Source organism: Hirundo rustica, chromosome 2 (genome assembly GCF_015227805.2).
Source record: "Hirundo rustica isolate bHirRus1 chromosome 2, bHirRus1.pri.v3, whole genome shotgun sequence".
Classification (NCBI taxonomy): domain Eukaryota; kingdom Metazoa; phylum Chordata; class Aves; order Passeriformes; family Hirundinidae; genus Hirundo; species Hirundo rustica.
Genome location: NC_053451.1, coordinates 112,122,880 through 112,134,628, shown reverse-complemented (window position 1 = coordinate 112,134,628; position 11,749 = coordinate 112,122,880).

Below are 11,749 nucleotides of genomic sequence, written 5' to 3'. Positions count from 1 at the left end.
TTTATATATCCCCTGTGAAAATAAACTCCCTGATTAAAACGAGTGAAGCATCTGACTATCCCAAATATGAAAGTGGCACACTCTGCTGGTTTTTCTATTGTTCCTATTGATTCTTCTAATTAGCACCTTTGACTTCCAAATGGGTAGACTCAATGACACCAGCTCATCTAGGATCATGTCAGCAGCTGTTGACAGTCTCTGGTGCTTCAGATGAGGAAGACAAAACCCAATTTTTCAATGCAAAGATGAAATAGCCACTCCATTTCCTTATTTTAAGGTTTGTTTTTACTATCCTTTCTCTTCAGTTCTATGCATCTTGTAGTATGTTCTAATTGAGGACATAAATATCTTTTACGTTCCTCCATCTGGTTCTACTCCTGGCCTCAGAAGTATAGTACAGGATTGCTACCTATGATCCATTCTGTCTTTAGTTAAATATGGTAGGTTTTATCTTCTTTGTTTGATGTTTGGATTGTTTGAACACCTTTTTGCTCTTGTATCACAATTAAAAACATAAGAAGTGAAATATCTTTCCTTAGCTTTTTTAATGTGCACTCTACAGCTACATTTTAACTTCTTATCTAGATAATCCTAATACAGAAATCTTTTATATGGAGATTTTCCATGTCATTCCTCCCAGTTGCTTCTAAACTCTTCTGCCACCTATTCCTCTCACATGATATCTCGAATTGAAAGGTTCCAAATAAACATGCCACACTTTTATTCCATATAAATCCATAAATTCTTCCATGCCGCTCCTAGGCTTGCACTGACGTTTTCACTCAAATTTTTTTCCTTTTTACTGGTTGCCATTAACTTTGACCTCTGACAGCAGTTCAGGTAATTCTTCCAAAATGCAATCCCCACATTAATTTCCATCTGATGCTCAGTGACCTAGCTTAGCTGTCTCTGTAGTGCTCTTTGGTCTTCTCTTGTTTTAATTATCCCAGACAATTTTGTCGTATCGCAAATGTTGCCACCTCACTGATCATTCTTTTACAGATTGCAAATTACATTAATCACCAAGTACTGGTACTCAGCCTCAGGCCATTCTGCCACTTCTTCTGACATTTCTGTATCTGTCTCTCTGTGTTTCTGTAACAACTTTCTCTTCCTCCACAACTAGCTTTTTTCACAGGTTCCTACAAAGAATTTTTCAGAAATCAAGTATTTTTTATCATTATTCACTTCTGTAGAAAATCTTGTATTTTCCCTGATGGAAAAATGTTTGTTCCTACCACATTACATCCTCTTAGGTGCCTCGTACCTATTCATAATTGTTTAATCCAATTTACCCAGCAGTTAAGCAAAGCTCACAAGGGCTGTAATCACAAGATTGTCCAGAGCACTTACAATCTGTTCAGCTGTCTAATACCTTTGCAGTGTCTCCCATTCCCCATTTGAGCTGTAGCTCCCTGGAATAAAAGCCAGCCCTGTGACGCAGGCACAAGGCTCTGAGTTAACACCGGATTCTTGCTCCGGCTCTGCCAGCTCCTGGCAGTGTCACCTTCAGTAAGTTACCTAAACTTCCCACATCTCTCTCCTTTCTCCAGAGCAGGTGGTGCTTAACAACGTCCCAGATTTGCCAGGTCTCTGTTTGTCTCAGTGCTGATTCCTGGGGGTTTCTCTGATGCCCCCATCAGAGCATCACAAGCCAGGGTACGTGAGCACAGAGCAAGCAGCGTCTTGCTCCTCTGCGCATCCCTGAATACTCTGAGAGCTATCCAAGGATTTCCTTTCTGGGTGGAACAGGGAGCACTGAGCAGAGGCACAGCTTCAAACCACCAGCCCCCAGAAGCAGACACATCTGGAAAAGCTGTGCTTGAATTTTTTATGAAGCCTGATTATTAACGTTTTGTAAAATGCTTGGAGATCCTTGGTAGGAAAGTTTTACCATCCGCTAAGTATCAGTCTTCTATAAATATTTCCAAGTAGGGCAAAGTTGCCAAATGTTTGGGTTCAACTTTAACCATTCGAATGCTGGGCTGGAGGAAGTTCTCATGAGAAACCAAATATTCTTGCTGAACAAATGTTTCACACCACCCATGCTTCTGGTTTCTGTCTCAATAGCCCCCACTGCTTCCTGTCCTTTAAATGGTCCTTGTAAACATGTATATAAATATTTTTTGTCAAATGTGCGTCTTCCTTCTCAAATCCAGAACCTGATAGTATTAAAGCACTGATATGCTGCAGATATTAGTTTCAAGGTCTTAACATATTTAACATAATTAAATCATTTGAACAGTTTGTTCCATTATTGTCATTTTAGCACTGTCTTGGTTTTTGACCACATGAAGTATTGCACAGTACCCTAACTGCGGAAGGTCTGAGATAAATTACACCACTTGAACTTTGAATATATTTACTCAGGCAGTAGCTTGAAAGAAAGTTCATAGAAGCAAATCTATTAGGTAAATTAGGGTTGTAACTTCTTGGCAGCTTCATTTAAAATATTAGTCAAAATTAGTGAAGCAATTTAGTCCCATTCAAAATTATGCAAGACCAATATGCAAATAGAAGAGAGAGCGCTTTAGAAATGTAGAACAATTACTATTTGAATATATATGTATTTAAATAAATGCACCACAGAGAGACCAGCCAATGGCAGCTGGTTATCCTACAGTGTAGGCTGGCTTTGATCTCCATGTTGCACATATTTCTTTCCTTATTTCAGCAGAACTTTTGACTTTCTCTCTGCCAAAGCATCTAAATGGCTGACTTCAGAGCAAACTTTTTCTCTTCTCTTCCACATGCTGATACTTGAATCAGAAAATATTATTCTGATTTTGCGTGATATTTGTATAGGACACAATTCTTCCTTACCTCTGTATGCTGGGTTAAAAACAGATTAATAAAATAGTTTGATCATTCGTGCTGAGTTCCTGGCAACAGCCTGTCACACTGTAAAACTTTTCACTGAGTATCTCTCCCATAAGTGTATTAGGAAGACAGGAGAAAAAAAGCACATAGAATTGTGTTTGGGAGTAATAATTTCTTCATGTTTATGTCCAGTCTACGTGACCTGAAGGTCCACTCTAAAAGCCTGGTATTCAGCAGCGAGAAGAAGCAGCAAAGAAATTTTCCAGGGCAGGCTATATACTGAATTTGCTGGGGGATTCCTCAGGTCGTATTTCCCCTGCATTATCTCCCCCTTGGAGAAAGGTCTTTTTACTGTAACGGTTGAATATGAGCCAGGCATGCTTTCAGAGGGCACTTGAATTTAATTATCACCATCCAGAGGGCTGATTCAGGTAAACAGACAACACAAAGTTTGCAGATACTCAAATACACACTTAACCCTACATATTAGAGGTCCCAAGTTTAAGGAGCAGATTATACATGTGATCTTTCACCGTGCTACAGAATGGAACCCCAGGGCTTTAGAACTGTGTGGGAACAAGCTTTCTCTGTGCTGTTTCTCCTCAAAATGTTTTTCAGAACATTGTGCCTATCTGTCGAAGAATGACAAAGGTGCTTAAAATTGACCTTGAGTCAAACAAAGAGGAAAAAAAGATTTAATTTTTAGTCAAGAACCAAGTTTAATCAATTATTTTAATAAGATTAATTTAAGGGAGTCTCATGAGCAATCTTCTGCTATATTTAGGGCTACCGTGTCATTTGTGTAACACGGAAAATCAAAGAATAAAGAGGAAAAAGTAAAATAAAAAATCAGGCAAATGCATAATCCAGTATTAAGAAACGGGGCAAACAATGTAACCAGCTTCCTCTTATTTGAAGTGAGAGGTTAAACTTACAAGAAAACATAACTTTAAATTTTATTTCAAATTTAATTCTAACAAAAGCAGGGTATGCTCAGTAACAGCACAGAGGTCTGCTGAGGGTGACAGCTGCCGAGACCTGTGATGTTTTTGCATTGAAGATGGAAACCCTTGAGTGTTGAAATGGAAAAATTTTAATTACTATTAAATTGCCAGCAGTTTTTTGCCTATCTACAGTAAATTATTTCTGTAAACACTTTCAGCATTGGGGAGAACATTTCAGAGATGAGTGATTAGTTATGAGTGACAACCAGAGACTTCAAAGTGCAAGACCTGAGCATTTCCTGAGCCACAGCTCTGACAGCAGCAGCTGTAGAGCGGCCAGGGCAGGGAACCACAGCTTTCCAGAGCTCTGGAAAATGCCAAGAGCTGGTGCACAGAGCCAGGTTAAGCCATGGCAGTCACAGAGATGTCAGACAGGAATGAATCACTCAAACATCACCGTTCTGCAAGCTTGAAGAATAAAGCCCAGGACCAAAAATAAAATTAATTAAGGGTGTAACTTCACTGAAGACTGCAATGGACAGCACAGATATCTGTGGCAATTTGAAATCAGTGAGTTTTCAGGGGAGAAAAATAACCCATGCATAGCTTTGTGCTTTCATATACAACTAGCTTAGCATGTGAGAACACTCTCAGAAATGTTCTCATAGCTGCTTTAGTTTATGAGGTTTGAACAAAAGCATATAATCTTACAGCTGGGATGTGCTGGATGCTTGGGGACTAATAGACATCCATTCTGGTTGTGGCAGTCGTGGCAGAAGCTCCTGTGTTCAGTCAAAATGAGCTGGGTACCTTCAGCAATTTAAATAATAAGTCTTCATTAATCCATCTCATTTTCTAGAATGGTTTAGGAAATGATCACACGAGGGAGGTTGATGTTATCATTAGTATACCTAGCCTGACAGACAAGAAAGGGTTTAAAGATTCCTTGGAGAGACAAACGTTGCATGCAAATTTGTGCCTGACAGAGCTGCCAGAACCAGCTTTCTAAGCCTGGCGCTCTGCAGAGCAGAGGACACAGCAAAGAACTCCAGAAACAAGTGCCTCTGCCAGTGACAAAGCTCTTGAGAAGCTGAAGGAGTGAGAGGCCTGTGAAAGCAATCACGACATAAAGTTTTCTTCCACCCACTCCAAGCATGACAATGGTGCAAGTTCTCTTACGGTGATGGTGGTGAGGAGCTGGCACAGAGTGCCCAGAGAGTTGGTGGCTGTTCCATCCCTGGAAGTGTCCACGGCCAGGTTGGATGGGACTCTGAGCAACCTGGGATAGTGGAAGGTGTCCCTGACCATGGCAGGGGGGGTGGAATGAGATGATCCTTCCCAACCCAAGCCATTCTGTGACTCTGTGATTCTCTCTGAGCTGCATGTGGGTGTCAAGAGTTGCCAGCGCCACAACTAAAAATGTTCATGCTCTCATTCCCCAGAGATAAGTTTTAGCTGAAATTGACTGTCTGCCACAGGGATCTGGGAAATAGTACTTTAAAGAACAATATTCAGCTACAGAAACATGATTTGCAAGTTAAATGCAAACCTAGGAAAGTTTTGGTGGCTGCAGGCACACTCATCGACGTAAAAACTGGGCTGTGGTTCAAGGTCCAGAGTCAGACTTTACATGAATCAGGCAGATAAAAAAAACAGAAGTAAACACAGAATACACACTTCGTTTGTCAAACCTGCTCTTGCAAACAAGTTTTTTACAAAATGTAATTAAAACTATTTACATACTGTGCCCAGTATATTATTCTGTCTTTACTGATAATCTTTATCAAGCTCTAATTCGGGGGTGCTCTTAATGTCAGATGGATGCTTAGAGAGACTGTGATCATTTTTAAGACGTCATCGAAAAATTATTAAATGAGCAAAGGAAATTCATTTAGGGATTGAAAATGCTAAGAAAAGGGTATAGAGATTTGTCCTGATCCTAAACAAATTAATTCATCAAGGAAGAGGTAAGACTTGTCATGTGATACAGCAAGTAGTTGCTCCCAATGCAAAGGAGAAACAAGCTTGCATGTCCTGGCTGGAAAGGAAAATCTACAGCCAGCAGTCCCTTATCCTAGGTGTGCATTGAGAGTATTCTCATTTTCCTGGGACAGTGCTGCTAGAAAAGATAACAGCTTAGAATGATGACATCCCAAATTTCAACCCTTACGCTAGAATTGGCATTCCTGATACAGGAATGCCTGACATTTGTCAGGGTCCTGTTTAACCATTCTGCCCTGAAATATAAGTTTAGTCTCATAACCATAACCTCCATCATCTCCAGCCTCTACAGGCCAGCAGAAAATGTTAAAGGATGCACAGGAATGGATGCCAATTCTGATCTGTAGTTAGTGCTGTTAATAATGGAGTGGTACCATTGTAACATGACTTGTTACTTGCTTACATCTTATTCAACTGGAAACTGAAAACAAGAGCGCCAAAACAAGCTCTGGAGTGCTTACTAGGAATTCATGTCAAAGTCATAGCAACCAGCAGATACATGGGATAAAAAATGAGGTGGGGGAAGGTAAAAGGGAAGCATAATCTGGGATACCAGGAGCTGTCACCATTTTGTAAGAAACAACAGTGGGAATGCCTATAATGAAGAGCAATGACTGCAAACAGCAATAATGCTGTAAGAAATATCCTGTGGCCAGAGACAAACTTGACACACCAGGTGGACAGATGCAGAGGAATACGTGACACTTTTCTCCAAAGGAGAAGTATCAACACTGCCATTTCACCTGAGAAATTCTGACAGCCACAGCAGCTTGAGAGGAATTCGTTTCAGGACACGGCACAAGTGGAGAGAACAGACTTGCTGCCATCTGACAGCAAGAGTATTGATACTCGGGGAGATATTTCCAATTCCATGAATCAGTGCAGAGAACCTCAGAGACTAATTGAACATGTGCTTGTTCATTAAGTTAGATTAAGTTAGGAACTGAACTTCCTTATTATGTTAATGTTTAATTTCATGATGCAGAGGGAAGTTGCTGAGAACCTTGTCTTTAAGAGGTTCTGGCTTGAACCAGTTGTTAAACACGAGCTACAAATTGCACTGCTCTTGTTAGGAGCTCACACTCCAAGTCAGACAGATCCCTATCAAACTCCGTGGTGCCTGCCAGTTCCAGAACACGGAAATATTGAGGAGACATTTTTTTTTTCATTTCTGTGAAAGCCAGACAAGGAAAAAAATTCCTTTCTCATTACTTTTTTAAAAGCTAGTAATCTTCTGCTTCTCTTTTAGGGCATCTATTACTATATTAACAGAAGAGTTTAAAGCATCCTCCTTTGAAAGATCAAAGGAAAAAAATCCCTATTTTTTTTTTTTTTTAAGGGAAACTTGCTGGAGCTCCTTACTGCCTCCCCAGCATATCCAGAGTGATTATCCCTCAGAAATGTCTCTATCTGTTGAGTGTCTGTAAAGGACGCCCAGACAATTAGCTCAGATGGAGACCATTGGTGCCTAAAGTTAATGAGATGATTTCTACGTGATTCTTTGCCAGAAACCCACAGGATGAGAAAACAGACTTGACCACTGCTTGTCAAAATCTTGCTTTACCTGACCAGCTGGGCACTGGGTGTATTTGTACAGCAGAGGCAAACCAAGTGCCTTTCCCTATACATAATTCATTCCTGGTCTTTGTGCCCTTTATATCCTTGAGCTGAAATGCTTCTGGAGATGTACAGCTACTCTGGGCCACTTCTGCTCTCTGATTATCTTCATACCTCCAGCCAAAGGCACCAAAGGAAGGACAACACAACCCCAGTCAAGCCTCTTAGTACTGTGAGTCACAGCTTTTCCACTTATGGTAGGATTTACCAACTGATCTGACAATTACTGTAAATAAGTACTTAGCAGTTTGAAGATTTTTAGACAGCATCTCCTTTCTTCTGAAAGGAGAAAACACTTGGCCCTGTCCGGCTCTTGTTTGAAATAATCAACTATTATGACTGAAGTCAAGCTTCCAGTCTAAGAAATGTCCTTTATTAACATCTGTAATGACTGAGCACAGGCACAGCCGAAGTCTGTGGGTGTGGAGCACAAAATGGACATTATGGCACGGCACTGGAAAATCCTCAAAGAGAACTCAAACAGCAAGGGAATCTGAGGAATCTGAGTGGTGACAGCATGGGAAGGACACCAGTGTGCATTTCTGCTCTGGGCTGGCCTCAGAGATGCTTCTCTGTATGTGTGCCTCTTACAGGACAGAGGTTTGGGTGGACTGTCAGCAAAATGTGCTACTTCTGGCTATTTTCCTCACAGAAAAATTAATTATTCCTGAAGTTTTGTCCTTCTTAGGTTCCTGTAAAAATATAGTCCTCAGAATTTAGTTCTGCTAGATTCTTTTGTATTCCTTGTGCTAAGGACATCACCAGCATCAGACAGAGCTTCTGATTAGGAATCATCATGCATAAGATGAGGTTAGAACAGGAATTTGCAGCTCTTTAGAAAGTGTTTACCTATTTCCATGATCCTTGGGTTTCCTCTGCTTCTATGATAAGCTATATTTTACACTGGTGAAGGAGCAGAGAGATGTCTGATGATGCTGTACACCTGAAGCTGAGAGAAAATTGAGGGCAAGTCTTGTCTCCAGATGAGCACTGATGGCCAAAAAACCCCCTGAAGCTGGGCATATTGGCCCAATGTAAAAACACCGAGCAGAGCGTCACTGGGGACCACGCTTTACTACAACATAAATAACAATTTGCTCTCACCTATGTGTCACTCTCCTTTCCTTACATCAAGCTCCTTCCCTCTCTTCTTCCCACCTTCTGTTATATTCTCTGATAGTGAGAGCAAATAGGGCAGCAATCACAAAAATAGTCTTGCACTTAGCACACAAGCGCCTTTCCCCAAGGAAGAAAAAAAATGCCTTTGTGGGAGCATTTTTTCCTTCTAAATGAAAAGGTCCCAAGCTACTCACAGAAGTCTGCTGAGATTTGGACCATGTGCAGTGCACAGGTGATGATCAAGGGAGAATGGCTCAAATTTCTTCAAAATAAGGGAGAGCCCATAAAGGGAGCGAGCAGAGAGACGCTCTGTACTGGGTTTAGAGAGAGCTGTTACAAAGTGTGGCAGCCTTTTTCCTCTCTCTGCTGTCTCCAAACTTCACTTCCACAACAGCTTTTCAGCTTCAGCTGGAGTGTCAGGCTCCCAGCATAATGTGAGTGCTGTGGACACTGCCAGGGATGAGGATGCCCATGGCCAGTCCCCCTGGATGGCTGTCAGAGCGCTGCTGCCAACACACGCCAGAGCAAAACACGGAATTTTTCTCCCAGTTTTTCCCTCTGACAGACCTGAACAGAATTTCATGGGATGTGGTAAACCTTACTCCTTTGCCTTCCAGGAGAGTTTTTCCTCCTGCTAAATTTCAAAGATCTGTTGCAACGCATCTATGGCTTGGATTCCTGCAGGTAAAAAGTTTACAAGAGTTTTCTCAATGGTAACTTGGCCGGTCTGAATCAGGCAGTCAATACCAACTCTTTCCATTGCAGGTGGTTTTGCTCTTGAAGTATAAAAAAATCCTTGAAGTTTGGGTGTGAAGAACCATGCATAATATTCCAGAAAGGGAAAGCATAAGAGGGAGAAGGAAGTGGGAAGTAACTAAATGGTCAGGCAGAGGGTATTCACTCTTCTGTGAGGGTATTTCCCATCTAAAAACAACAACAACAAAAAGTAGGCTGCAAAAACCAGGAGAAAAAGAAAAAAGCTGGATGACAAAGAGGATGATGAAATACTTAGTAAATAATTATTTACAGAATTAGTATTCTCTTCTAAAGTTATAAAATGTGGCAAGCTTAGCTTACCCTGAGGCTATAGGGTAAGTGGTAAAGCCAAAGCTGTGCCTTAGAATCCTTCAGCTGTAAACCTTGTCAGCTTTTGTATTGCATTACTGCACATTAACAGAATAGTCATCTGGGAAATGCGGTAAGAAAAATTAGGTATCTTAAACCTCATAAATAGGGTTTGGAAAAGAAATTGGTGGCAGAATGAGGACAAAATAAAGGACAAAGTTTGGAAAGAAAAATGAAACACAGAATAAAACCAAGAGGCTGAGAACATAAGAAATGCTCTAATGGGTTCACCTAGCCCTCCTTACCCAAGAGGGAAGACTGAGATCAATAATGTGGCCTTCCTGGGTAAGGATATTATTTGAATTCCAGGTGAGCTGACTCTTAGGATTTATCTGAATGTGGAGAAGCTGGCTGTATAATTTGTACTGAAAACTGAATTTACACCTTTGAAAATGAAAAGAGTGGTGGCAGTAGGAGATACCTTTGAAAGTGCATGAAAGCCTGGTCACAACCTGCAACTCTTCCACTACCCCAGCACCTGCTGTTGTTGTACCAGGCCTGCCTATTCCGTCCAGGGTTTGGGGTTTTTTTAGTAATGATGTGTCATCCCTGAAATGCTTTTATTCCTCTTTGAACCTTCTGATGTTATTGGTGTCTACACCTTCCTGTGACAGCAAGTTGTCAAAAAGTTTGCTATCCAGTGTGTGTGTATAATATTCTTTTGAAAGTAGGGTCTGTCTTGAACTATCTTCCTCTTGCTTTATGGATGATCCCTTAGTTTCAACAGTGCAGGGTTTGAACAACAATTCTGTTCTCATCTTCATGCTTTTGTAAACCTCAAGTATACTCTACCTCAGGTGTCTTCTTTGCAAATTGACAACTTCAAGACTTTTGCCCTCTCTTTGCAAGGCAGCTGGCTCATCCCTGGGCTGTTTTTGTTGCCATTCTATCTCTGTTCCTTTGCAAACTCCTTTGCCATCCTCCTGGAGATGGGAAGGCCTGAAACATCCCAGCTCTCCAGCTGTGGGTGCACCAGAGTTTTATGTGGTGTGAAATATTTATTTTATTCTGCCTAGTTTTCGTGCCTCTCCTGACACACCCAATACTTCCTTGGCTATTTTTTTTTTTGATTGTCACTGCACCCCGCAGCAGTGGTTTCAGAAAACTGCCTGGTTGAGTCTGAGGGATCTTTCCAGAGCTGCAACCATCAGTTCCAAGTTCAGCATCCAGCAGGGATGATGTAGATGAGGATTTCCTCTCAGTGAAGTATTCCCTGCCACTTATTACACCAAAGCTCTTGTGGGCACTTTCTCTGCTTTGTGGGGCCCTTCTGGAGTTTCTATTAGGGTGGCACCTGTCCAGTCAAAAGAGCTTAATGATCTTGTACAAAAGAGAGGAGAGTGAGAAATGCAAGAAAGAAGGAAAGAAAGATGTGAAAGGAAAATAAAAAGGTCATTATTTTTCATTTGTTTGTGCTAGTACTTAGCATTTTGATATTGTACTTATAATGTGATTTTTAATTATTTTTCTCTATATAGGTGCATAACTGTAGCATATGGTTGCAAATGATGAAAAGATAAATGGGATTTTCAATTAGTTTTATTACCTGGTTTTAACCCCTCTACGACATTTTTAATTTAAAAAAAGTTTCAATAAAATCATCCTGGAGAGATTTCCTCTACAGTTCTTATAATTTAATCACATCAATGAGGAAAAGCTGCAGTTGGGGAGAAAAGAAATAAACACCTCCAGTAATGCAATCAAGACACAGCTACACGGTACACAAGGAAGGGGAAAATCAACGGAATGGCAAGGAATAGCTAAAGAAACTCCATTAAATAAAGGTTTGTGTAATTTTACAGTATTCCTCTCTCTTTTGATGTCGTCAGTTATTCTCACCTGGGACTGTTTCACCTTTGGAAGTTGATTTTGAAAGGTGACTTGTGATACTTCTCACAGTATCAGACTGGGTCAGCTACCCATCTTCAGTAGTTACCATAATTTCTGTTTAATTACGAGTACAGGCTAATTACAGATGAGGAAATTGACTTTTTCCTCTGACCAAGACCTGACTGGTTACTGGGTCAGTGTGAGCCGAGTGTCAGGGGAAGGGGATGTGGTCACCAGGCCTCAAGGGCAGTGAAAGCAAATCCCTCATTCCAAAGAGGCACCTCTCAGCCTGC